This window comes from Syngnathus scovelli, chromosome 1 (genome assembly GCF_024217435.2).
Source record: "Syngnathus scovelli strain Florida chromosome 1, RoL_Ssco_1.2, whole genome shotgun sequence".
NCBI classification, from domain to species: Eukaryota; Metazoa; Chordata; class Actinopteri; order Syngnathiformes; family Syngnathidae; genus Syngnathus; species Syngnathus scovelli.
Window position 1 is genome coordinate 14,368,770 of NC_090847.1, and position 24,004 is coordinate 14,392,773.

Below are 24,004 nucleotides of genomic sequence, written 5' to 3' on the forward strand. Positions count from 1 at the left end.
AATCGAGCCAGGCAGATTTTGTGTATGAGAATTGGGGAAAAATATAAAAAGTAGAAATGTGAATGTAGTATAGTCTCCTTTGGGAAAACTGTGCATCCAGTGTTGTAAGAATTACAGTACAGTCTTTCTGCGCCTCATGTACCTGACTCTTGGGCAATAAATTCTCATCTTTACAACAACAAATATCTTGCAACAAGCTACTTCAGAAATCTGGTTGATCATTGGTTGAGCTACTGCTTCACACATTTCTCTTTGTTTGACAACGTTAAGATTTACCTGGGGAAAAATGGGTCAGCTAACAAGAACAGTTAATAACTGTAATTAAAGAACATAAATCTGTAGATCGTTGTACATTTTCTGTTAAAACAGTATCTTACTCTATAAAGAAAAGAAAATACCTGCATACAAATTAACAGTTGATGCTTGGTTAAGAATGACAAACTAATTCAACAGTATAAACCAGTTTGGATAATGGATGAATGGATGGATGGATGGATGGATGGATGGATGGATGGATGGATGGATGGATGGATGGATGGATGGATGGATGGATGGATGGAGGGGGAGGGGGGAGGGAGGGATTGAAAATAGTGTTTTCTGTCAAGCGGTGAAGGTAGGCACTGCTTTCCTTCAACTCTTGACAGAAATATATTCCATTTCTTTTGTGTAATTGCATTGCATTAATATTAACCCCGGGAGTTTTGGCAAAGACAAACTAGTCTAGATGGGAACACCAGAAATTTGACCAACTTTTCAATATTGCTCTGTTTCCCCATCAGTACTTCAGGTACACTTTAATCTCCTGCTATAACACAAGCGAACAGTGAGGCAGGCATACATGTGCATTTATGATAGGCTTCAAGAAGCACAAGAAGGTACACAATTTAAGTAAAATACAAGAATTGTCAAAATACAGGCCAGCCGTGGTTCAGGGGGTAACGCAGGTGGTCCGGTAATTGAAGGGTCAGCTACTCGAATGCTCAAGTCACAATATATTTATTGTGGACGCTTTGAGTGGGTTCCAGAAATTACAGCATAATTATTATTATGACGAAGCAGATCTAAGACAGAGGCACGGGCTGGCAAGTGGTTAGGTAGGAAGGTAGTTGGTAGGTAGGTAGGATAAAAGGTAGATAGAGAAGATGTGGCCTTCCATTCATAATGTCATAAGACACAATAATAGGTCTGTGTCGTGACACACGTTCCACATAGTCTTGGGGTTTACATAAACCGCCCTTTCCGCGTTCCAGCCACTGGCATCTAAATAATGAATACCCTGTCACGTGCTGTAATCCTTCAGCTACCACAAACCCCCCTCCCCCCATCATCCCCCTCTCAAGAGGAGCTCAAAGTCAGACAGAGCACTTATTCTCATTGGACAACCAGCATTCAAAACAAAAAGTGCCCACAAAATCTCATCTTTTCTCAGCTACGAAAATAACGTTCTTGCCCTCTGTGTCTAGTTTAAGTTGTGCACCAACATATAAGTACATGTTATGCTAATCAAGTTGGGTTTACATTACCTACTGCAGATCTCAGAAGTCCAGAAGGCATAACTTTACAATACATTTTATTGTGCAGTTAACCCACACATATTTGGGTTTCAGTATTTGTGAATTTGCCTATTTACCTATTTGCTTTATTTTATTTATTTTTTTACCAATGTTTTTTTTTTTTTTTAGATGTTATGTTTTTGTCAGAACCCTGGCCTTAGGCATCAGGTGCTAACCAACATACAAGCTACATTAACAGTAAAAGGCACCTTTCAGCCACCTGTGATGGATAGGCAAAAAGTGAGCACTTATGAAAGGCGGCCTTAATTAGACGGAATGCTCGCCCTCTTGGAGAATTCTCTCATGTTCTTCTGGGATGGGAGGGGAAAAAAGCTACACTGATGAGCGCCTATCTGTTTAAGTGGCCTTTTATTGAGGGATAAAAAGCTCCCCTTTGCCTCTGTTCCTATCCACTGCCTCACAACACCATTATGGAAGAAGTTAAGGTGGTCAGGACACAGGGACCAAGGATTTCTCAACAAATGATGCCGATATTCTGTAAGTGGGATGCTAAATGCAATTGAAACAGTACTCCATGGAGAGCAGCCATTATAATGGATAATAGTATATTCTTTATATCTCCTGTATCTGTCTGTCTGTCCTACGGTCTGTCAAGTCAATATATATAGTATATTGTTTGTGTGCGTGCATGTGTGTACGTGTGGTTGTGTGCATGTGATTGTGAGTGCATGGTTGTGTGAATACTTGAAAGCTCCAGGGCTAGGGGGCATATATTTAATACACTCCAACATAACAAGAGAGTTAACAAGAAACCGGATTCAACCATATTTAGATGGAAGGAAATGAAGAAAAAACCCAAAAATGATTCAAAAGTTGAATCTTCTTTCTCTGTTTTTCTTTCTTTTTTTTGTTTACTTTAAATCGGGTGAGTGACTCACTACATACAAAGACCTTGATAAAGAATGACCTCCCCACATCTCCATCGCTCTGCTTTTGAAGTAAACCTCCAATGCCATTTCTACAAAGAAGCATCAAAAACTAGTACAGCGAAAGTCTTGATTATTAAAGGTTTGATTATTGAGGGTTTGTAAGAATGCAGTCAACCCCAGTGCTGTGTCAAGGGGTGAAAAAACGACAAAATACAGAAATCAGTCGAGCAAGTTTTTCTTTATATTTTTCAAACTTTAAAAAAATCTTGGTTATTAAATAAATAAACTCACCAATAAAGCTATTTCCATATAAAAAGACACTGAAAATTAAGAGAGAACAAAAATGACTCACATGTTTTATCCATATTGTTTTAGATTGCTCAAAGTATGTCCAATTCCTATCATGTAATAGGGAAGTTATTAAGGCAAGAGATTCACCTTTAATACTGTCTGTTTCCTTCTTAGGCTACTTTGGATAAGACGGCTAAAACATCAGCACTAACCGAAAGTGACTGAGCAAACTCAGATTGATGGAGTTAATGGATGAAATCATTGTGTCACAGAGTTGTCCCCTTCCTCCCTGCCCTCCCGTTACTATTTATAGGCTGCACATGTCAGGGGGGGCCTTCATCCAGATGCTTTATGGTGCATATCAGATGCGGTATTATAGTTTTAAGCACATTCACCACGTCCGACTCAATCTCTGGAACTCTTTGTCAAGCCTGCTTGATTGTGAAATAATGGACACTTTTTTTCTGGTGTCCTGCTGGCGGAGGATATCAGGGCCAACAAACGGCTACGGATATAAATAAAAAAATGTAACACTCTTTGAAATGGAGTGAGAAGTTGTCGAGCCAAAGGGGGCAAATTCACAAATCCAAAAATTAACTTTCAACTGAGGTTATCAGCAGTCATTCTGTGATTGTCACTGCCGTGCTGATGACGGTCAAAAGGCCATTTGGATATCAACATATAAAAGATGCTTTTGTGTTTCTTTGTTTTCTCTTTCAAACATCAGAGAATAGGACTCTTGTCAATAACATAGACATTTGTTAATCCGGGCCAACAGGCTATCAGCACAGCCATCAGATATTGTAGTCTGTCAGATATGTGCTGTGCACTCGGGCATTTTTGCTCAATTGATTAAAAGTGCCAGTCGTGCTTTTTCATTTGGAACGAGAGGTCAGGTGAAAACAAATCGTAGTTTTTAGAGTTGCAAAGAAGCTGACTCCTGGCTGTGGCTCTTTTATGTTGAAAGCAATCGGCACTGCCACCATGCATCTAATAATCTAAATACTTGAATTTGCATCATAAATCACAAGTGCAAGGTCTCTCTCTGACAATCCAGATTGTATCCAAGGCAAGATAAATTCACTGAGTCGAGGGATGTGATTGCAGAAACGCAATTGAATCAGTGGGACTAACTTGAGTCAGCGAAGACACTGGAAATGCTGCAAACTCAGAGGATAAGTAAGTAAGTAGTAAGTAAGCCGACCAACCACAGACACTGCGGTAGGGCTGAATGATATCGGAGGATAATCAAATTGTGATTCCCCCCAAGATAGGAATTGCGAATATGCGGTTAGTTTTTCAAGGTTCATTCCCATTGTATATTTTAACAAAAACAAGCCATAAATTATTCTGTAGTAAACAATAACTTTATAAATACAAAATAAATGTTCATATAGATTAGGCTTACTCTAAATAAAGGCAGTTTATTTGATTCAATTAAAGCTGAACATGCTAAACACTTTGACTTGCTGTTTTTCATTTAGACTGATAGTAAACAGTTGAATATTTGTTTCTCAAATTGCAGCCTTCATGATTACAAAATTACATTCTACTACATTGTAATGTTGATTTGAATTTGATGAATTGTTCAACCCTGCACTGCAGGCTCAGATTTTTCACTTGTATCTAGCAGTTAATTCAAATTAGCGGACTAATCAGAAACATAGACAACTTAGTTGACTCAGTTGGATTAGGCGACTGACTTGAGTTAAACTAGTTGGACTAACCCAAAACACTATGGGTTCATCCTTTTTGGTTCACTGACTAGCGTACTCATTAGAAGCACTGAAGTATATCTCATGACTTAACTCAAGTTCACAGCGTCTATAAAAAATGTGATTGAGACTTTCTCAATTGTGCTCCTAATTACGACATTGCAGGATTCAATATCTTGTCTTCTAAATGCAGCTGGGAGGGAGGCGGACTCGTTTTTAAGATGCTCTAATACACAGGTGTCAAAGTCAGGGTCGGGGGCCAGATATGGCCCGCCACGTCATTTTAGTAGGCCCGCGAAGACAAATTGTGCATCGAATTTATGTCAATTCCAAAATTTTTAATTGTTTTCACTTTTAAAAAATAGAGATGTTGTTATCAATTTTTATTACCATTCATTTTAAAATTTTGTTTTAATTTTTAAATATTTGATTTGATTTCAATATTTCATTTTTAAATATTTGAACGTTTTTTATTAGTCTTTGTTTTGAAAAGTAGTTATTCATCAGTGTGTTTTGTAGACTATACTATGTATATATACAATATGAGACGTTCATACATTTATTTGGCTTGGCAATTTTAATGGCCCTTTTATAGCAAACTATGTCTATGATGCGGCATGCAATAAAAATAAATTTGACACCCCTGCTAATAGAAGGGGCCTGGATGAGTACCTATGATGCCAGCAACACGTTAGAATATGACCCAATGCCTTAATATATAAAAATAATTCTTACAGTTTGTAACTGCATAGCAATTATTAATGATGACAGCCAAATCACAGCAAACAGACTGCCACTTACCATTCATTATCAAGTGGTAGTGCCATTAACTGCCTCTTGAGTACATCAATCAGTGACATTTGACAATGCTGGAATAGGAATAAAATGTTTTTCAATCACAGTATTTCCTCACGTATGTACATGAAAACAAAATACCGTAATAAAATACAGGTAGAGACCTAATTCCTTGGTAAAGACACGGAAAACTACTATTATACCGTAGGAAACTAAAAAGGGGAACTACAGTATTTTCCGCACCACTAGGCGCTTTGGGTTAAAAGGCGCAGACTCAATGTCGGGGGCTCTTCTGTACTTAATCCACACAGGGCATACTTGATTATGAGGCACATGCATGCCATGACTTATGGTTGACGAAAAAAAAAATACACATCACTGGGGCAAGACAGTGAGTTTAGTTGTACTTTGTTCCATTATTTAACCATGTACTGTACTGTACTCACATTATTACTCTTGTTAATCAATATTCATTTGCAAATCCATCAAAGTTCTCATAATCTGTATCCAAATTAAACAATTGGGCAAATTCGCCATTAAACATGCCAAATTCCCTCTCGTCAGTGTCTGAGTCAAACTTGTTGTAACGTTACTCTTCGGCAATTATCCCGGCTTTTCAGAAAGTTTAAATTGTGCTTCGTAAGCGTGTCTCTTTTTCAAAGCTATTTTAGAGGGTCCTTGTGCTTTGCACAAATCGATAGTATTTCGTTATCAGTCGCGGCGGAGGTACGTACTGATTGGTTTACTGCCCCGGCCTACGTATTTTAGTTTGCTGTGTCGACAGCCACACAATAACATTTTTGAAATGTCGGTCCACACAAAAGGCACACCTTACTAAGAAGTGCACCTTCGGTTTTTGAAAAAATTGAAGGCTTTTAAATGTGCCTTATGGTGCGGAAAAAAACAGTACTGTGTTTATAGCTTGAAATGAAGCATTTGGGGCTTCACAAAAGGTACATTACATGTATTGTACTGTTGACAGTGTTAAATAAAACACTATATGTACGTCAAGAAAAAAGAAAAAAAAATACCTGGATTGCAGCACATTCAGACTTGGCAAGAAACACCCGCAAATGCTTTAAAAAGCATATTGATGTTAAATGAAGTCCAACAAATAAATAAAAAGTAGTCGCTTCAGACCATTACCAGTGTGAGAACTCATTTCTTGAGTAATCACCGTTACCAAGCACCAATTCCACTAGTACTTTTAACACATACAATTTCCCCAAAAACTAATAAAAGTTTTTGAAACCGACCTTTACTATATCCCAATATAGCATTTTTTTTTTTTTAAACTTGCATGAAATTAGTGGCAATGTTTATTTTCTATTCTTATAATTTCTATTTCCTATTGTAAAATGGCCAATATAAGGCGGCCTGGTGTCGGCACAATTCACGACTACCGATACTAAGAAATAAGGGTGTGCTGTGAAGTTCGTATTTTGGGATATTTTGACCAAATTTCGACAAAAGTTACCTTATCAAATGAGCTACGAGCGCACTCGCAAAGACCTATTTCCTCCTTTGGGTTGAGCGGTTCCGGGACTGGCATTGCTTGCTGCAAACGACGTATCAAAGCTCTACATCATCTGCATAAGCAGGCCAACTGTTTGCCAGTGTGCTGCTATACCTCGCAACGCTCTGTCTGGCTTGAAACAACAGTGTCATCTCTATTAGCTCAAGTGTTTACTCAGACAGCTTTCATCTTGGACACAGAGCGCGTCCCACTGCCGTGATTAATGCATCGCCACGGCGGAACAGGGCTCTCTCGACGCTCTTTGGTAAACTGCTCCCACAATCACCCCCAACCCCCTGCCACCACCAGCCTCCCCCGCCCGATCTTCCCTTTAATGTGCCTCGACAATGAAGAGATTGATAGTGATCATTATGCTGGTCCCAAAGAGTAATGTCACGTCCCGGCGTGAGCCAAGCCACTTCATAATTCAAGCACCGCTGCGGGTCGCGCGAACGCTTCGTGACCGGCGACCATGAACAGCTGTGGCTGTGTCATGTTGAACCAGAGCGGCTGCCAGCCTCCTACCGCTGCGTCTTGCTATTTTGTTGGCGGATTAGCCATATTGAGGAAAAACAACGCAACACTGTGTAGATTGTCTCCCAAAAGTTTTAGTGGCGTCTAAGTAAGCAGGTACGTATGTAGGTTAAATCTGTAGGTAGTAGGTGGGTAAAAGGATGGCCTGTAGGTAAAGGTAGGTCGGTAGGCAAATAGATCGAAGATCAGTATGTAGGTGCAAGAGATGGTTGACCAAAACAGAGAGCTGGTTTCTCATTGGTTTTCCATATAATACGCCTCTCTTTGTGATGCTGTATCAAATCACATCCCGTACAAAGTGGTTGTTGCTCACCCTCCTTTCCCCACTACTGAGTCTCTCACCTTGACATTTTATAAGCTGGCGTAAACGACAACCCGAGAGTCACACTGTATTTGCTTACCCTTTCGCCCCAAGCCCTCATAGCCTGCTTCATTTGTTTATCTGTCTGTGTTTAGCCCACCCGGTCCCCAATCTTCTTACAGTTTAGCATTTAAATTGCTCGATCTGCCGCACGTTTTTAACACATTACACTGATGAAAAAAGTGCAATGCTAATCCCCAGGGGTGGCCGACCTTATCTGACTAAACACCTGACAATGAGAATCTGTTGTGCAACGGAAAAAAATGTGTAACTATACTTATTGACTTGGAATTCCAGTCTTGGAAGTATTTTGGACACTGGAAATCATTGATACCTTGTCTATTCTCTGTTTGCGAATTTAAACCCAATTTTTAGAACCAATCCACAGGTATTTCCTGTATTTATTTATTTATTTATTGAAAGTATTCCTCTAATTTTGAACGTTCATCAGTTATAAAATTAAATGCGATCACAGTTGTGTAGTAGATCAGTAGGTAGAAATAGAAGATAGTAGGTAGGTAGGTAGGTAGGTAGGTAGGTAGGTAGGTATTATGGAGAAGGTAGGTCAGTTGGTGGGTAAGTAGGGAAAAAGAGATGGGGGGAGGTCGCTCAGTATGTTGGTATGTTGGAAGGTAGATAAATGGTAGGTAAGATGCAGATAATTAGAAGTTCAATAACTAAACAGGTGGATAAGTAGAGAGAGAGGGAGGGTGTAACTTGTTAGGAGGTAGGTAGGTAGGTCAGTATGTCAGTTGGCAGGTATAGGTCAAGAGGTAAAGGTTAGGTTGGTAGGAAGGTTGGCAGGCACTGTAGTTAGGTAAGGTAAGGTAGCTGGTTCATTGGTAAACAGTGGGGATGTATTTATATATTAATATAATTAATATAGGCAATGACTTTGGGGCATCAGTTACAAGTTTGTTGTTGGTTGTATTTTTGTTAGGACTTGTTGTAGTTTTGCAATAACTGAGGCTGCAGTGTTTAGCATATTAGTCTTCGACTATATACAAATCCAACCCCTAAATCTCCTGTATTCATTTCTGTGGCATCCTCCAGACATCTGGCTCGGCTCCTCTACCTTTGGATGGAACAAGACACTTAGTCAATATAGGGAGCCATATGAATATGGAGGTGCTCATATGGTTGCTTACCAAATCACAGGGATTACAATATTGACACGGCCTTGAATAAACATTGTGACAAGGTCAGGATTCACGGTGCCTTTTTAAAAAAATAAATAAAATACTGTATATATTTGCACACTGCGCTTTAGTACACTTTTTTCTTCTTAAGTCACGTGAAGCATATCGCGCTCCGGTAGAGTGATAATATTATGAAGGGGGATTAGCATAATTCAATGGTAAACACCGTTTGTGTGCGTGTGTGTGTGTGTGTGTGTGTGTGTGTGTGTGGGTGGGTGTATGTGTGTGTGCGCACACATGTTCTGAGAGTGCCCTAGTGTGATTAGCTGTGCTATCAGATAGTGTCCAGCGTGGCAGATTGATGGTGATGGTGATTAAGTGTACCTAGACGTGCTACATTATGAGACTCACTTCTTCGTATAATGTGGAATCAGGAAGGCACAATTTCAGGCCACTTTCTTATGGAGTTGCATTAGTAGGTAGGTTGATGTGTGTAGGTAAGTCAGCTAAATCCATAGGTTTAGTAGGAGGCAAGAGAATCAGTGACCAGTAGGTAAATAGGGAAGCTAGAAAGGTATGCAAGTAGGTAGGACAATCAGTAGGGCGGTGGGTGCAAAAATAGGCAAGTAGTTAGCTACAAAGGTAGTTTGTTCGATAGGTAGGTCATTAGGTATTTTGAACATCACATCATTCTTGTATGAGGGAAGCTCTTATTTCAGAGTGTAGTAAATCAATAATTATATCCGAGTCTTGATGTCAAATGAGGAAGCAGGCAGGGCTAACACTGCTCTCGGCTTGACCCCCCCTCCTCCCCTGTGGCAGTTTATTTGCCTCACCTCACAATTAGAGAAAAAATACAAAAAGAGATTTACAGGCATAGGGGAGCAACCTGGCATATCATTCAATAGTAAGTAGTGGATGCAAGGGACAGCCCAGTCAAGTACTTGACATCACATCTGTTCCCAACACGGCATTGTCTTTACAAGACTTCAATGTGAGGTTCGCTTTTATATGAAGGTGAAGTGTTTTTTTCCACTGCATGTTCTAATGAAAAGTGGGCATTACTACTTGTAATGACTTGTAAAGTAAGTAAGTTTATTGGCTCACATTATCTTGTGCAGGCGGTGCCGTGAACTGGAGATTCCACAAGACAAGCCAATAACAATAAGGCCAGCAAATGCAAACAGCTGGAATTCCTGCGTGCATTCCGACTGAAAGCTGATCCCAGGCACAAGTGTGGCGGCGCTGCTGTATCAACATGTCTAATCCAAGCATATAGTGCACACGGCGCCCTCATACAATATTAATACTGGCCGAGGAACTTAGTGCAGGCAGCTGCTGACAATTGATGCTCACGCTCGGCCATATGCTGCCTCTCTCTCGAGCTCGCTTCTCGGTTGTCAGTCATCTCGGCCTTCTCATGATCCTAATTCTGATGGATGTATTCCAGTGTGAAATGAGTTACCCGGGCGTGAACGCCGACCAGCCTGCGTTCACATTTGGTGAGCGCCCATGTCTGTCAAAGGAGGCCCGCACCTCTGTTATCTAATTGGAGGCCGAGCCAATGTGATTAGAGGCAACCTGAAGGGCGGACGCTGTCTTTTGGGCTAGAGGCATGTTCAGTGTGTGCGCTTGCTGCTAAGGGGTTGTCTCCAGAGTGTTTCTTCACAAACACATTTCAGGCTACACACTTTTTTTTTTTTACGCCAGAAGTTAAATTTACTGTCCAGCTTGGCAGATAGATGTACCTGCATGTAGAGCATGGTGCTATTCTCTTACTATTGACGTGGAAGGCACCATTGCTGGCCTCTTTATGTAAGTGAGTAGGTATTTAGGTCGTTTGGTTGGGCGGTGGGTATGGAGTTGGATAGCTATGGAGTCAGATGAATAAGTCAATGTGGTTGGTAGGTAGGATGTAACTTGGTAGGTCGGTTGGAAAGCAGAAGGCAGGTAACATAGTATGCATGTAGTTCAGTCACTGGGTTGGACACGTTTTGTTTTTTGTTATTGTATCTTCATAAACTTTCAATATCACTGATTACTTTTGAGTCATAAAATAGTCAACTACATGTTTTCTCAAGATGCAAATCACCATTTGTCTGTCTCACAAAAGGCAATTTCCTATCTAGAATAGTCATTCCCAACCAGAGGTACACATTTCCCCTGGGCCACGTAATCACATTGCAGGGGGTGCGTGTAAACATTTAATAATTTAATTTCCAGATCAATAACCTGTGGCACAGCCGTGTGTCAACTCATTTATCTCATTAAAGTTCAGATGACTGATGAAAAGAAAAGAAAACTGCTATGGTGGGTCTGAAAATTAGTCTTGTGTTCCTGACATTTAAAGTTTAAATGCCTTTTTTAAAGTGGACTTATTCAAAGAAGCTCCATTTTTGTGTGTTGGTTAATTGTTGTCAAAGGCAGGTTTATATATATATATATATATATATATATATATATATATATATATATATATATATATATATATATATATATATATATATATATATTCAACAATAGAAAATACGATTTAGAAGAATAGAAAAAATAAAATTCCCATTAATTTCGTACATTTTTAGGGAAAATTGCTGTATTGCGATATAAAGGTTGTTTTCTAAATTGTCATTAGTTTTGTGGAAAATTATGTTATTATATACATGTATCAAAAGTACTAGTGGTATCGGTACTTAGTATTGTATCATCAACTAGTCAAGAATTCTCGTATTGGTATTGGTCCCAAAAAATGCGGTCTCTGACATCCCTTGTCGGTAGACTTCAGGTGCGTTCAATGCGTTCAATCATAAGGTAGGACATCTCAAAATGACATCACAAAATCACAAAAACGTATTTAATGCGCCCATTAGCAATGACTATTACTCGGGCACATTGCAGGGACTATGAGGAAATACTATATAATGTATTTGATGTATGATTTTGGTGATGAATTTAGCATGATATGGCTCCTTTAATTTTTACTCATATTATTTCTTGTCAGGGCATATTTATAGGTTTAGAACCCCTGATCTAGTTGCCTGAATACCTTTTTGAATACCAGACTTAATATTAGCACTTCGGTGACACTCCAGCCATACTGACATGTCCTATATGTGTTGGATGAATCGTGCAATGAGGGATGAAAGGAAACCTATATTTATGCTTATTAAAAACTCTGGTGAGCTCGGTGTTGCATTTTCAGCCTTTCTGTTAAGTCATGAGAGCAAACGGTGTAACGCGTCGAGCGCTAAGTGATGTTCGCTGTGGCGTGATGTTCATGGAGTGTACAAGTGCAGTCATGGAAGAGGCTAAATGGAGAGAGGCCAGCCCCGTAAAACACTGCCGCTCGATCACGTAGCAGTCTACATCTCAAATGCATTGCAACAGACACAGAAAACTCAAAATCACAGCTCACACATATCAACTTGTGGGCAACAGAGCATGAGAAAAATGCTTTTTTACATAGTAAAAGTAATTTAATAAATTTTTAGTTAGGAGGAGGTTCAAAAAGCAACCCCGTCCTGAATATAATAGATGATGGTTTACACATGGAAATACAGGGCAAGTATCAATGATGATACTGATTACAATAAAAACCAATAACTTCACCAATACTTTATAGTTAATTGTTAGCAATACTGCAAGGTTTAGTACTAATGTGATGCCAAGTAAATACAGGACCAGTATACAAAAATCAATAGTTCTTTTAATATCAGTGCTTTTGTGTCTTTTCCCGCAACATTAGGTCTCAATACAACATCGTGATTCATTTGTTTGACTCAAAGATGTAGGCTGTTAAGAGTTAGCTTCCCGCACTAGCCTCCAACTACTTAGCTGCTTGCTCCAGATAGTTATGCTTACCTATGCAATCCGAGTCTACCACAACATTGTTGCCAATTTGGCAAGAGAAACGCTCCGCTGATGTTGTTTTACAAGGCGGGCAGCAGCTTATTCCTGGGACATAAGCAGAAGTGACGTAGGATTTACCTTGCCAATGTGGCACTGAGAGCACTTTTTTTAAATTTCCTTTTTTTTTCAATTTAGTAACTCTAAATATACAAATATAAGAGCCAAGGAAAACAAACATAGATGCAAAGAAATATATTACACAAATCTATGAAGAAGAAGAGTAGCAGGCACGCAGGCCACCAGAGGAACTCGTTACAAAATTGTAGGCCAACCACATCTGGTACTGACATCGGTATTGAATTTTTGTGAACAAAGAGTTTTCATTTCCAGTTGCTTTGACTCTTATAAGCCAACGATTGGAGTTATTCACCTTTAAATTTGGTATATAACTGCTGATGCATCATCAAATTGGTAAATCTAATCTTTGGTATAAATTCTTAATAAAGTGATGGCCACTATCAGATATTGATTCTATTACGTATCCTGTTATCTATACTCTTTAGTTAGTGGTGAGTGATACTGCAATAATTATAATAATTTGCAAAAATGGGACCACAACTGCTTACTAATATCAGCATATTAATAAATTGCTTTCAAGACTTTTCTAATTAGTTGTGTGTAATTCCTCAAGATTGGGTATTGCTAAAGTGGCATACGCCGACTGACCATGCTAACAAATGGGAACTTTGAAAGTTTCCAATGTACATTAAGACTCCTTTGGATTATAATCAACTCCTTCAACTCCAGGAAGAAAGTGCCTGTGGTTCACCCAAAACTTTTTTGCGTCGTAAATATGTGACTTTTAACGGTGCTTTACAATTTATTGTTGTGTCTCTTTTGTAGCGTTTATGAGGGAGTGCGCTATCAAGTGACGGATGTGCGAGCGTCCGCAGACAATTGCTTTCCCTTCGCTTTGAACAAGCAACATAAAAATGCCCCGCGGGGTTTTATCTTTAAAAAAAAAGATAAATATCCATGAAAATGATTACACTGGGGGAATTTGATCACAGCGGGCGTTATTATTGCCGCCTGCACTTTACTGGCTCATACATGTACATTAGAAAGAGCTCGCCGGTGGGTCAGGAGTTCAGCCATAAATCTTTTCTAATGCACCAAAACTGTAGAAGCGCAAGAACATCAGTGTCATGTGTTATTTGCCCCCCTCCCCTCAAAAAAAAAAACATTATTTACTGGGGCCCATGATGGCACCAGGAGCCAAAAGATCATTTGGGCTAATGGGCTGCTGGAAATGCATTCATTACTACCGCTAAATGGCTTTGATGAGAATGCTGATGAAAGTTGATGAGGAAACTTTTTCTATTTTGTAATGATGATGCATCCCCATTGCTTTCCAGCGAGCCGGAAATGACAGATCAGCTTTCGCCACTTCATATGATACTACCTTAGTCCACACTTGTTAACGTCTCAGCAAAGAAATAATCTATTAAATGTGACGTGAGCTTGGTTTCATCAAAATTCTATTTAACTTCATAATGTTCATCTCACAAATATGAAATGATTGATTCCTGATAATGTTAGATTTTAAATAAAACGGGCAACCAGTATCCTTTTTTCAAGTGCATTACTTATTGTAATAGGATTGTAATTTAGTTTCTGTTTACCTGTTAAATACTCAAAATCTGTCCTAAAGTTGAACTTTTGGCTGCCAGGTATTTGGTGACTGTATCTAATTCATAGACATTATGCAGGACGGTATGTGCTGTATAGGAAAAGTCAGCAGCAATACTGTTGAACCTACAGTTATTAGTACATATTTGGCAACTGTACTTAAGTTATAAACGCTATATTGTATCAACAGAAGTGCAGCAATAATAGCTCGCCTCAACACTTGAACCTACACGGACTATAAGTTGCTCCGTAGCACAAGTCGCCCCAGCCATAAAATGCATAATAAAGAAGAAAAAAAACACATATAAATCGCATTTTTGGGGAAACCTTATTTGACAAAATCCAACACTAAAAACTGACATGAATAGGCAACAACAGGCTAAACGATATGGTATGCTATCGTTGCATAAACACAAACAAGGACCTGAGAGCGTGCCTGACGTAACATATTAACAGTTATTCAAATAATTGTAACATAAACAACACATATATCAAACCATCCGTGTTACTCCAAATCATTAAATACATCAAAATCTTCGTCCTTTGTGTCACTTATAAACAACGTCGCTGCTGACACCAGAAGTACATGTGGCGCTGACGTCGGACTCATCGGCAGTTGCAGTTCCAATTAATAAATATAAATATAATAATATAATATGAATATAATAAATAACAACTGTATCAAACCATCCGTATCACTCCAAATTGTCAGGCGCGGAGCAGGGAGAGGACTCGAATGCAGATTTTCCAAAGTCCAAAGATGTGTTTATTTTCTCCAACGTCAGTAGTACAAAAAGCGCCTCAATATGAGGGAAAAAAGGGGGAAACTAAGGCGCCTCGAACCGAGGGAGAAAAAGGGGAAATCAAAGCGCCTCGAACCGAGGGAAATACAATAACGAAGATAACTATGTAACCAAGTTAACGTAGGTGATCAAAGTCGTTCAAACAAGGCTTCTACGTGGAACTCGAGGGTTTCGTGATCGCTAGTGTTCTTAGCAAGGCAAGACGCACTGGTACTGGACACGGGGAAAGGTGTGGGTTATATGGACACAGAAGGAGGTGAACACAGGTGAAGACAGTTGGTCATTGGCACAGGTACACACACTTGGAATCAGGGAGTCACGTGACCGGACGCACAGGGGAAGGACACACCGACTGGAACGAGAGGAAAATTACACAATAAAACAGGAAGTGACCAGGACAACACATGACAGCATGACACAAATCATTAAATCCATTAAAATCGTCATCCTCTGTGTCACTTATAAACAACTCCGCTGACTCCGGAAGTTGGTGGAAGTCAGTGGATGTCAGACTCATCGTCAGTTCCAATTATTCCACAGGCCTAGAGCGCCCTAATGCGATATAAAGTGAAAATAACATGTGAAGTGATAAACTATACTCGTAAGTAATGCGTTAATGATCAAGTAATGATGTGTTAATAATTTCACATAGTTGCGCCTGCTTATAAGTCGCACCCCCCGGCCAAACTGTGAAAAAAACTGTGACTTATAGTCCGGAAAATGGCCTAACTATCAGGCAACATGTATGCACTGACTGTAAACAAGTCATAAATGCCATTTGAACTGCATGAACAAGCAAGTTTGCATTTGGTATACATTGGTTTTAGCGAATGTGTGTTATTCTCTTAGCATATGGCATTGCATCAGTGGGCTGACTTCAGCAGCCTAGGGCAGATTGTCACAATAAGACTTTGTTACTAATGCTTTCCAGCTTTCCTCATATGTGTGTGTGTTACCCATGGAGACCAAGTGCAGGAGAGAAAAAGTGTGCATAGGCTGGATGCCTCCACAACGGCCTTGACAACAACACCTCGCGAGTAAAAATCAATGTCTGCCGAGCAAACCTCACAGCCGCCGCACGCACGCAAATACGTGTTAAGGCACTATGTTCCGTGGTTACCGGAATGCAAGGTGGTCCGTTGTGCTGTAAACAAACATTAGCGTCTGACTTTGTTGATTTTTTTTTCATATATATTAATTAACATGCTATACAAGACAAAATTAAGAGTGACTACGGTAATGACGAGTGTGATTAATGATGTGTCACTTAAGAGACGTCTGTTGCATGGCTCCAAAATTTTCATTAAAATTCAGCACCTGAAGCCCGTTTTGGTTAGCAACATACAACTTAATAGCATTGTCTTTTATAATTAGACCAACAAAAAGTCTCAAGAACTGAAAGGACAGAAGAAGTCTGCCATTTTAGTTCAAAACACATATGTAAGGGTCAATTTTGCCATTTCTAAGGATTTGAGTTTTTTCATCAATGATTGTAGCTGGGCCTTGGGTACCAAGGCGATTGGGTACCGTGCAAGCTCATGTGTGTTGTGTGTGTCTATGTGTGTGCGCCGTGGGCCGTATTGTGTTACTGATTGAGCGTGCAGCGCGGCCTCCAAGGACTTAGCGGCGGGTCTTGAACAACAACGGTCGTGCTGTGAGGCTTCTGGTGTGTGTTTGTGTAACGCAACATGTGCTCACGCGCACCATCTTCATTGTGCAGCATAAAAACACACCAAGCTCGGCGGTTTAAGAGTAAAGCAACGATTGGCGCTATTATTATTCTGTGCTGGCTCCGCTCTACTCTGCTGCCAAGTGGATTGCAATAGTGGGCTATCAATTTGTTGCTCTCGCCACCGGGAAAACACTTTGGAAAGCAGAAGGAGTTTCACGTTGCATGCTGCATGCTGCGTGCTTTTCTTCTTCCAACTTTGAACGCATCTTTTTGGGTTTGTTTGCGAGCTGTTCTCTGGCAAGGAAGAGCAAGTGCTAATGTTTGAAGTCAATCAGCAAAAAAAAACATGGAGCTGACTGAGGGAATGGGAAGGGGTGTGATACAAAGGCACCAAAATGCACATTTGTTCATTGTCGTTCATCAGCTTGGGTAACATGTTAATAATAAATGAGGCTAATGCATTCACTATACTACAGTGCATTAAATACTTTATTTATCTGCTGTAATACACTTGGCAAGTGTGTTAAAATGTTTAATTGTCTAATTGTCCTGAACAATTTTGTATTGAATTACCTTATATTACATAGTTTAGTGACTATAATGGATTTACAATTTAGGTCCAATCATTGAAATGAGAGAACATAATGTACTTTTTATTTCATTATTTTATCCCTCATAGATTGATTATAATCAATTTTAAACTATGAAATGATATTATTTCACTTTTTAAATGCACTTTTATATTTCATTAAAATTTGATCATTCACCAATAATGAATGAACAATTCTACTTCCCTGCGAAACCCAACCATAAATGCTTTGTCTATGAATCAAAGGTGTGCGTTATTGCCTTTGTAATGACATAATTTGTCTGTAATTGTATAGGATTTATCTGTTTAGGTGCCAATTTTGATTGTGGGTGTAGACCTATACCTTGTGTCTGTGAGTTTATGTCATTCAATATGTAGTCATGCTGAACAGTTTTTTTGTTTTGGAGGTTAGATCCGATTAATAATATCACACTGCTGATATTGGCCCACCTGCCAATATCTGGTGATATCTCTTCTCTCAGGGCCTGAAGTGCTCAAACATGCTCATGAGCCCATTCAGAGCATTTAGTAGTTGTCAAACCTGAGCAATGTTTTTGGATCAGACTCCTCTGCCTCATCTACATCTCTATTTGTCATTCTTTTTAGCACAGCTGAAGAATTAACGACCAGGTTATTGTTGTTGTAAGAACTCCAAATTGACCTGAAATTGCAGACAATTTATTTCTAGTCCATAACTTTCATTTCATGGTTGTTTGAGAAGGAGCATCGTGAACTAATTAAATCATCACCTATCAAAGTCAGTCACCGGATCAAAAGAATGGTCATTTCTAATTGATTTCTGATGTGTTGTCCTGTATTGGATCTCTTTACAAAGAACGAACAAGCAAACAAAAAAAGTGATTTAAAAAAAATCCAATATGGATGAAGGATGTCTAGAACCAATGCAGGAATGCACAGTAAACACCCACTTTTCACTTATCACTTTTCATAGCAATTGAGCCAAATTGACCCCGCTTGGCCCCCACCCTCCCAAGAAATGCAATTGCTGATAATAATATTTAGAAGCTCATTGTATTACAAACTGTACCCTTCATCCTCTGGCATTACTCTTACCAGAAAATGGCTCATAGATGGTTGAGTCTGGAAAAATGCACCGGTAGTGGACATGTACGTATGTGCAGCAAAGGCTCTCCATACCTCCTGCTAACAACCCAGGCTAAAATGAGCTCTGCCATGGCAAATAAGATTTTCCACTTGAACATATTTCTTTTGCTACCAGTTCTTACTTTCCTATGAGCCAGGGCTTAGGTGGCATCTTGTGGTAACTTAGGGCATTGCATAAAGAGGTGGAGATTCACTGTCTAGGATGTATAAGGAAATCTTGGCTTCAGAGATTTTACCACCAGTGGTGAAATAATTTGGAAGTGTAACATGTTACCTGTCTGGCCCAGACAAACAAAAGTTGGCCACACAGGATAAATATTAACCGTTTTGTCAGTGAGCTAATTGGTAGAAAAGTACGTTTGCGGCGGTGGCGGCGGCAAGCTGTCAGAAGGGGGACGCTAAGCTGTCATCATCTGTGAGATGATCTGCCATCTGCACTCGGGTAGAGGTTTTTGTATTCAGTACTTGTATTTACGTGGCGTGCATTTGCAATGAATGTCTGGATTTTCTAATGTCCGCTGATGAATGCCTGTTAAATAACTCGCAGGCTTATTTCTGTGGTGCAACCATTATGTAATTCTTGAAATATTGGTTACTTTACCCCCTACCCATCCCTCTGCTGAGAGGTGGTTTTAAAAGAGGCCTTACTATCTGATCAGACAGCAATGAAAAGGTTGTGAAGATATTCTGTCAGAAATTATGATAGAATTCACAACACCATTACTTTCTTTAAAAAAAATGCAGTCTCTTGAAATTGTCAGCTCGCTTTGAGTAAATGAACCACCTTCAAACTCACCCAGGGCAAGGTTGTTCTGATGAGCCCCAATTCCATTGAGTAGAACTTACACACACACACACACAGACACACACACACACACAGACACACACACACACACATTTTTCCATTGGTACCCTCTGGTGAGTAAAGTACATTGCCATGTTACAATGGAACAATCCAAAAGTGATGGAGTTTGTGGAATTTAGAGTTAACCCATTTTCTGGATAACGTGACTGAAGCCCCCATCCCACTAATCAGCGAACAATTGCAAGTCTCTTCGAAGCCAGCAGATGTGGTGTTCACATCAGGGTTCTCTCAAGGTCTTAAATGTTCACAAAACCTTTGCCAAACATTTCCCAACAGTTTTAGTGATTTTTTCTTATCGCAAGGACATTTTGAATATGTACAAAATTCCCTTGCGACAAGTACAGACGAACGTTTGGCAACAATTTGGGCCCCATTAACGAACCCACTTGAGAACCTCTGCCTTTTCGAGAACACTTCCAATTTTTTGCCGTTTAGTAGGAAAGGGGCCAAACACATATTTAACTATTAACAGAGACCTCACGCCTTATGACCTACTGATAGAAAGACTTTGCACTTTTGCCTTATCATATGTATATATGTTCTTTGTTATATTAGTATGAGTTGCCTTTATTTCCACCTGAGTGAACAAACCACTGAGATCGCTGCTTATTAGCCAAGGAAGTCTGTGCCATTTTATTGATTGAACAGACTGCAGATAAAGAACCTACCTTCCCCAAAAGAGTTTAATCCTGGAAGTCATCCATTATTCACCACATTTAAACCAAATTCTAAAAGGGCTTTTTATCATACGCTTTCAGGCATCCCGAGCGAGTTTTCTTTCAGAGATCATGTTGTGCGCATACAAAGATTAAATAGTAGCAGGAATGGTATGCACACTGTTTGCCGAAGGCCAAGGCAGTCTTAGCAAATGGCCTTTCAGTTCCATTAGCGGCGGCATCAGTCTCTTAATGGAGAGCAAAATGGCACAGGACCTTTTGCGGTACTTACACAATGAACATAAAGTCTTTCATGACGTGCGTTCAGCCTAATGGCTGCAAAGCGACTTTTGCGACGGAACATTATACCGGGTGATATGCAAGGGCTCTCAATGCTTGAATTTATGCTCATTTAAAATGAATGTCACAGGAACCCAATAGGCCTTGCTGTCAAAAAGTGGCACCATTGTGGCAAAATGTGAATCACACAATGACAGGGGACCTGTCTGTTACTGTTTTGATGCTTCATTCATCGACCACTCTTGGGGAATCATAGCCGGATATTTGCAGCGGCAGAGCAGCCAACTTTTGTGCTCAAGCGCCACATTTAATTTTTTTGAAAGAAACAGATGCACCAGGTTATTTTTAGGTGATCAAACCGACCAACCGAACTCCCATTCTCTACATTCTCCCTACGTTCGACCAACCAAATAACTGACCGGCTAGCTGTACATACAGACTAACTTTACTACCTCACTACCTATTGATGGATTGACTGACATTCTTGTATACAGTGGCTCCCTTAAAATAGTGCTAAACCTTAACCCTGGCCTGAAATCCTAATTTGACTGAGACAAACACATCCCTTAAGACATGTACGGCCCTTCAAATTATTAAAAGTGGTATTATTACGGTGTCATTATTAGAAAGCGGCATTTTGCATTGGCATGCAACTTTTTGATACATTTTCTGCCTCGCTAATGTATCCCTTTTATAGCTCTAGTTAATGACTTTGCATCTGAATCATCATGGCTAAACAACAGTTTTGTCTTGCCAAATGTCTGTCATTTAAGTTATCTTCCTTTTTTGTTATTACAGTCAGCAGAGTCTTGTTTCTGGGCATATTTCCCTTGATATTTCAACACAATTCTCTCCTTCAACATAGCAGTTAGGCTCCAGGTGAAGTAAAGTAGTTCCTTCATCTCTTTGTACCTCTACTTTACTGCATTACAATTGATGTAACCCACTCAAACAACAACCTTGGAACTCAACTTTTCAACTTAACTATACAGCCCTCTCCTAAATGTAATTCAAAAGCATATCCCAGGCTTGAAAGCCTAAATTGAAACCCCAACCCTTGTTTGAAACCCTTATCCAGAAGTACAGACCCACGTTTGGAACCCTAATCCAGGGACAAAACTCTAATATAAAACCCTAACTGGCTTGAAACTCTAATTTGAAACAGTAACCCATGACTTGAAACCCTAATTTGAACCCTTAACCATGAGACCATGATTTGAAACACTGACACTTGTTTCAATTCCCTAACAAGGCTTGATACCTTAATTTGAAGCCCTAACTAAGGCTTGAAAAAATTACAGTATTGGTTTGAGCCCCGAACCCTGGCTTGAAACTGTATTTTGAAATGCAGACTCCTGTTTGAAACTTGAACCCGAGCTTGAAATCCTAACTTGAACCCCTCACGTCCAAATGGTTACTGAATCCTTGTTTCCAGACATATTTCCCTTGATATTTCAACCTAATTAATTAGCACTTAGGCTCCAGGTGAGCTAATTCCATCATCTATGCCTCCTCCTCCTCCTTTTCTTACTGTCCTGCTACCTAACATCAAGTTTCTGCTGGAGGACATGCTGATGGAAAATGCAATCCAGTTAAACTAAAAAAAATATATAAAAAAAAAAGCTTTGCTGCAGGGCCAGAGTTGAAGCAACAGTTGACACTGATCCACATTTCTATTAGCCTGCTTAGCACTTTTCTAATAGGACTCTCCGTCTGGACCGGGAAGATGAGTGGGGCATCTCAAGTTCATTGTCATTGCCTTGTGTGTTTACCAGCGGTGGAAACAAGCACACTTGCACTCTGCTGTGTCATCTCAGATGTTCACAACCAACATTGGGCATTAGATAAGACATCAAACACCGACCACCGATAATGTCTAAAGCTATATTGAATTGGTTTGAAACCCTAATTCATGACCTTAACTTGAAACCTTAATCTGATTTCATGAAAACGTTTTCAATTTGGAATCCCTGAATGGAGCCCCAACCTAGGCTTTAGACCACTTGATTAAATCTGTAATTTAAATCCTGGCATCTTGAAAAGCTAACCATGGTTTTAAATGCAAATTTGAACCCTCACCAGTTTGAAAGCCCGACCCTTACTTGAACTCCTTCTTTGAAACATAAACCCTGGCTTCTTTCAGCACAGAGTAAATATTACTATTCAACTCTTTAGATCTCTATTTTTACATTGAAACCTCAGAAATATGAAGTTTGGAATGTGACATTTTGTTACGTTGAATAAGTGTCTTAACTGTGCAGGACACTTTTGCAAGAACAAAAATGGCACAGGCATTCTACTCACCTCACCAGCATCATTACTAACTACTTTAACTACTACACAGTCTCACCAAATTTTCACGCATCCTCGATAAACTCTTAATGGCCGGTTGGGAACGTGTAAGGTAAAACGAAAGCTCAACATAAATACATTTGCAATTACAGTATTTTTTTGTTCCTTCCATCTTTAATTGGCAATCAAAATTGAAAAAGTGGCTCGTTAGTTTTTACCTATTTATTTTTTAATCTGACACTACCTCTACGTTAAATGCGAATCTTGGCTTGAAACCCAACTTTGAAACCACAGCCTATATTTGAAAACCATATTATTCTTTTATCCATTAATTTCAAATGGATTAAGATGAACAGTTTAAATAAATAAATAAATAAATAAATAAATAAATAAATAAATAAATAAATATGTTTCTGCCTGTACGTCACATTTGAAATGTTTTATTAAAGAAACAATCCCAACAAATATAGGACCGTAATGTCTGGAATCTCGTTCTCTTCTTTGTGTCAATTATACGGCACTATTTGGCTGACAGACGGACATGTGGTCAACACACCACTCTTCACCCCAGTGACCATATGTCACATATCCCTGCGCCCAGCAAAGCGGTGCCGCACAACAGCGGTCCACAGCCTTTTTACAAGTGTATAAGTGTATACTCATCACAAATATCACGAAAAATGCATAGATACGCCACACCGAACGACAAGCCGCAGAATTCAAAGCTTGTGTAAAAAGTAGTGGCTTATAGTTCGGAAATTACGGTAGTTGAAGTTACATAGGCCAGGTCTGATTAGACTGCCATGGGAACACTGAAATGTCCACATAATGTCCACATAGTTGTACTGGAAGCAGTGCAGCCAAAAGAAACACTAAGAAATTAAAAGGTTGATGGGAATAAATTGATACAACTTAATTGAACAAATATCAGAAATTTGTTGGCACTACTGCGTAAACCTGACCATATAAACCCTAAAATGCAATTATTAAAAAATCAAACTCTTTTCAGTTTAATTAAAATAATAAAAATATCAATGATCAGTTCCTTTTAAATGGAGTGATTTTTTATTTCCATTGGAAATGGAAAGAACAATGATACACAGATTATTCCGGGTATGACTCGAACTCGGAAAGACGAGCCTCTTCCCATTTGTGGCTCATTGGATGAAATCACATTTGTCAGCACCGTGTGGCTTTTTTTACCTGTTTAAACGGGCTGAGATGGATAGATTATCACCGCCCGCCATTGGAGGGGGGCCAATTCCACAGCTTTGTGTGAAATTGGAAAACCTGTTCTCACCGAGTGAGAGCTAATGGATGTTCTGGTCATTAGTTATCTGAGAGTCTTTTCCGGCAGTAATCAAACGTGAAGC

At 39.5% G+C, this 24,004-nt stretch overlaps 1 protein-coding gene across 6 annotated transcripts in view; it reads left to right on the top strand.

The window, feature by feature from the left end:
• Positions 1-24,004, top strand: part of si:dkey-237h12.3 (teneurin-3) — a 196,394-nt gene that overhangs the window by 70,340 nt on the left and 102,050 nt on the right. The window lies entirely within an intron of this gene.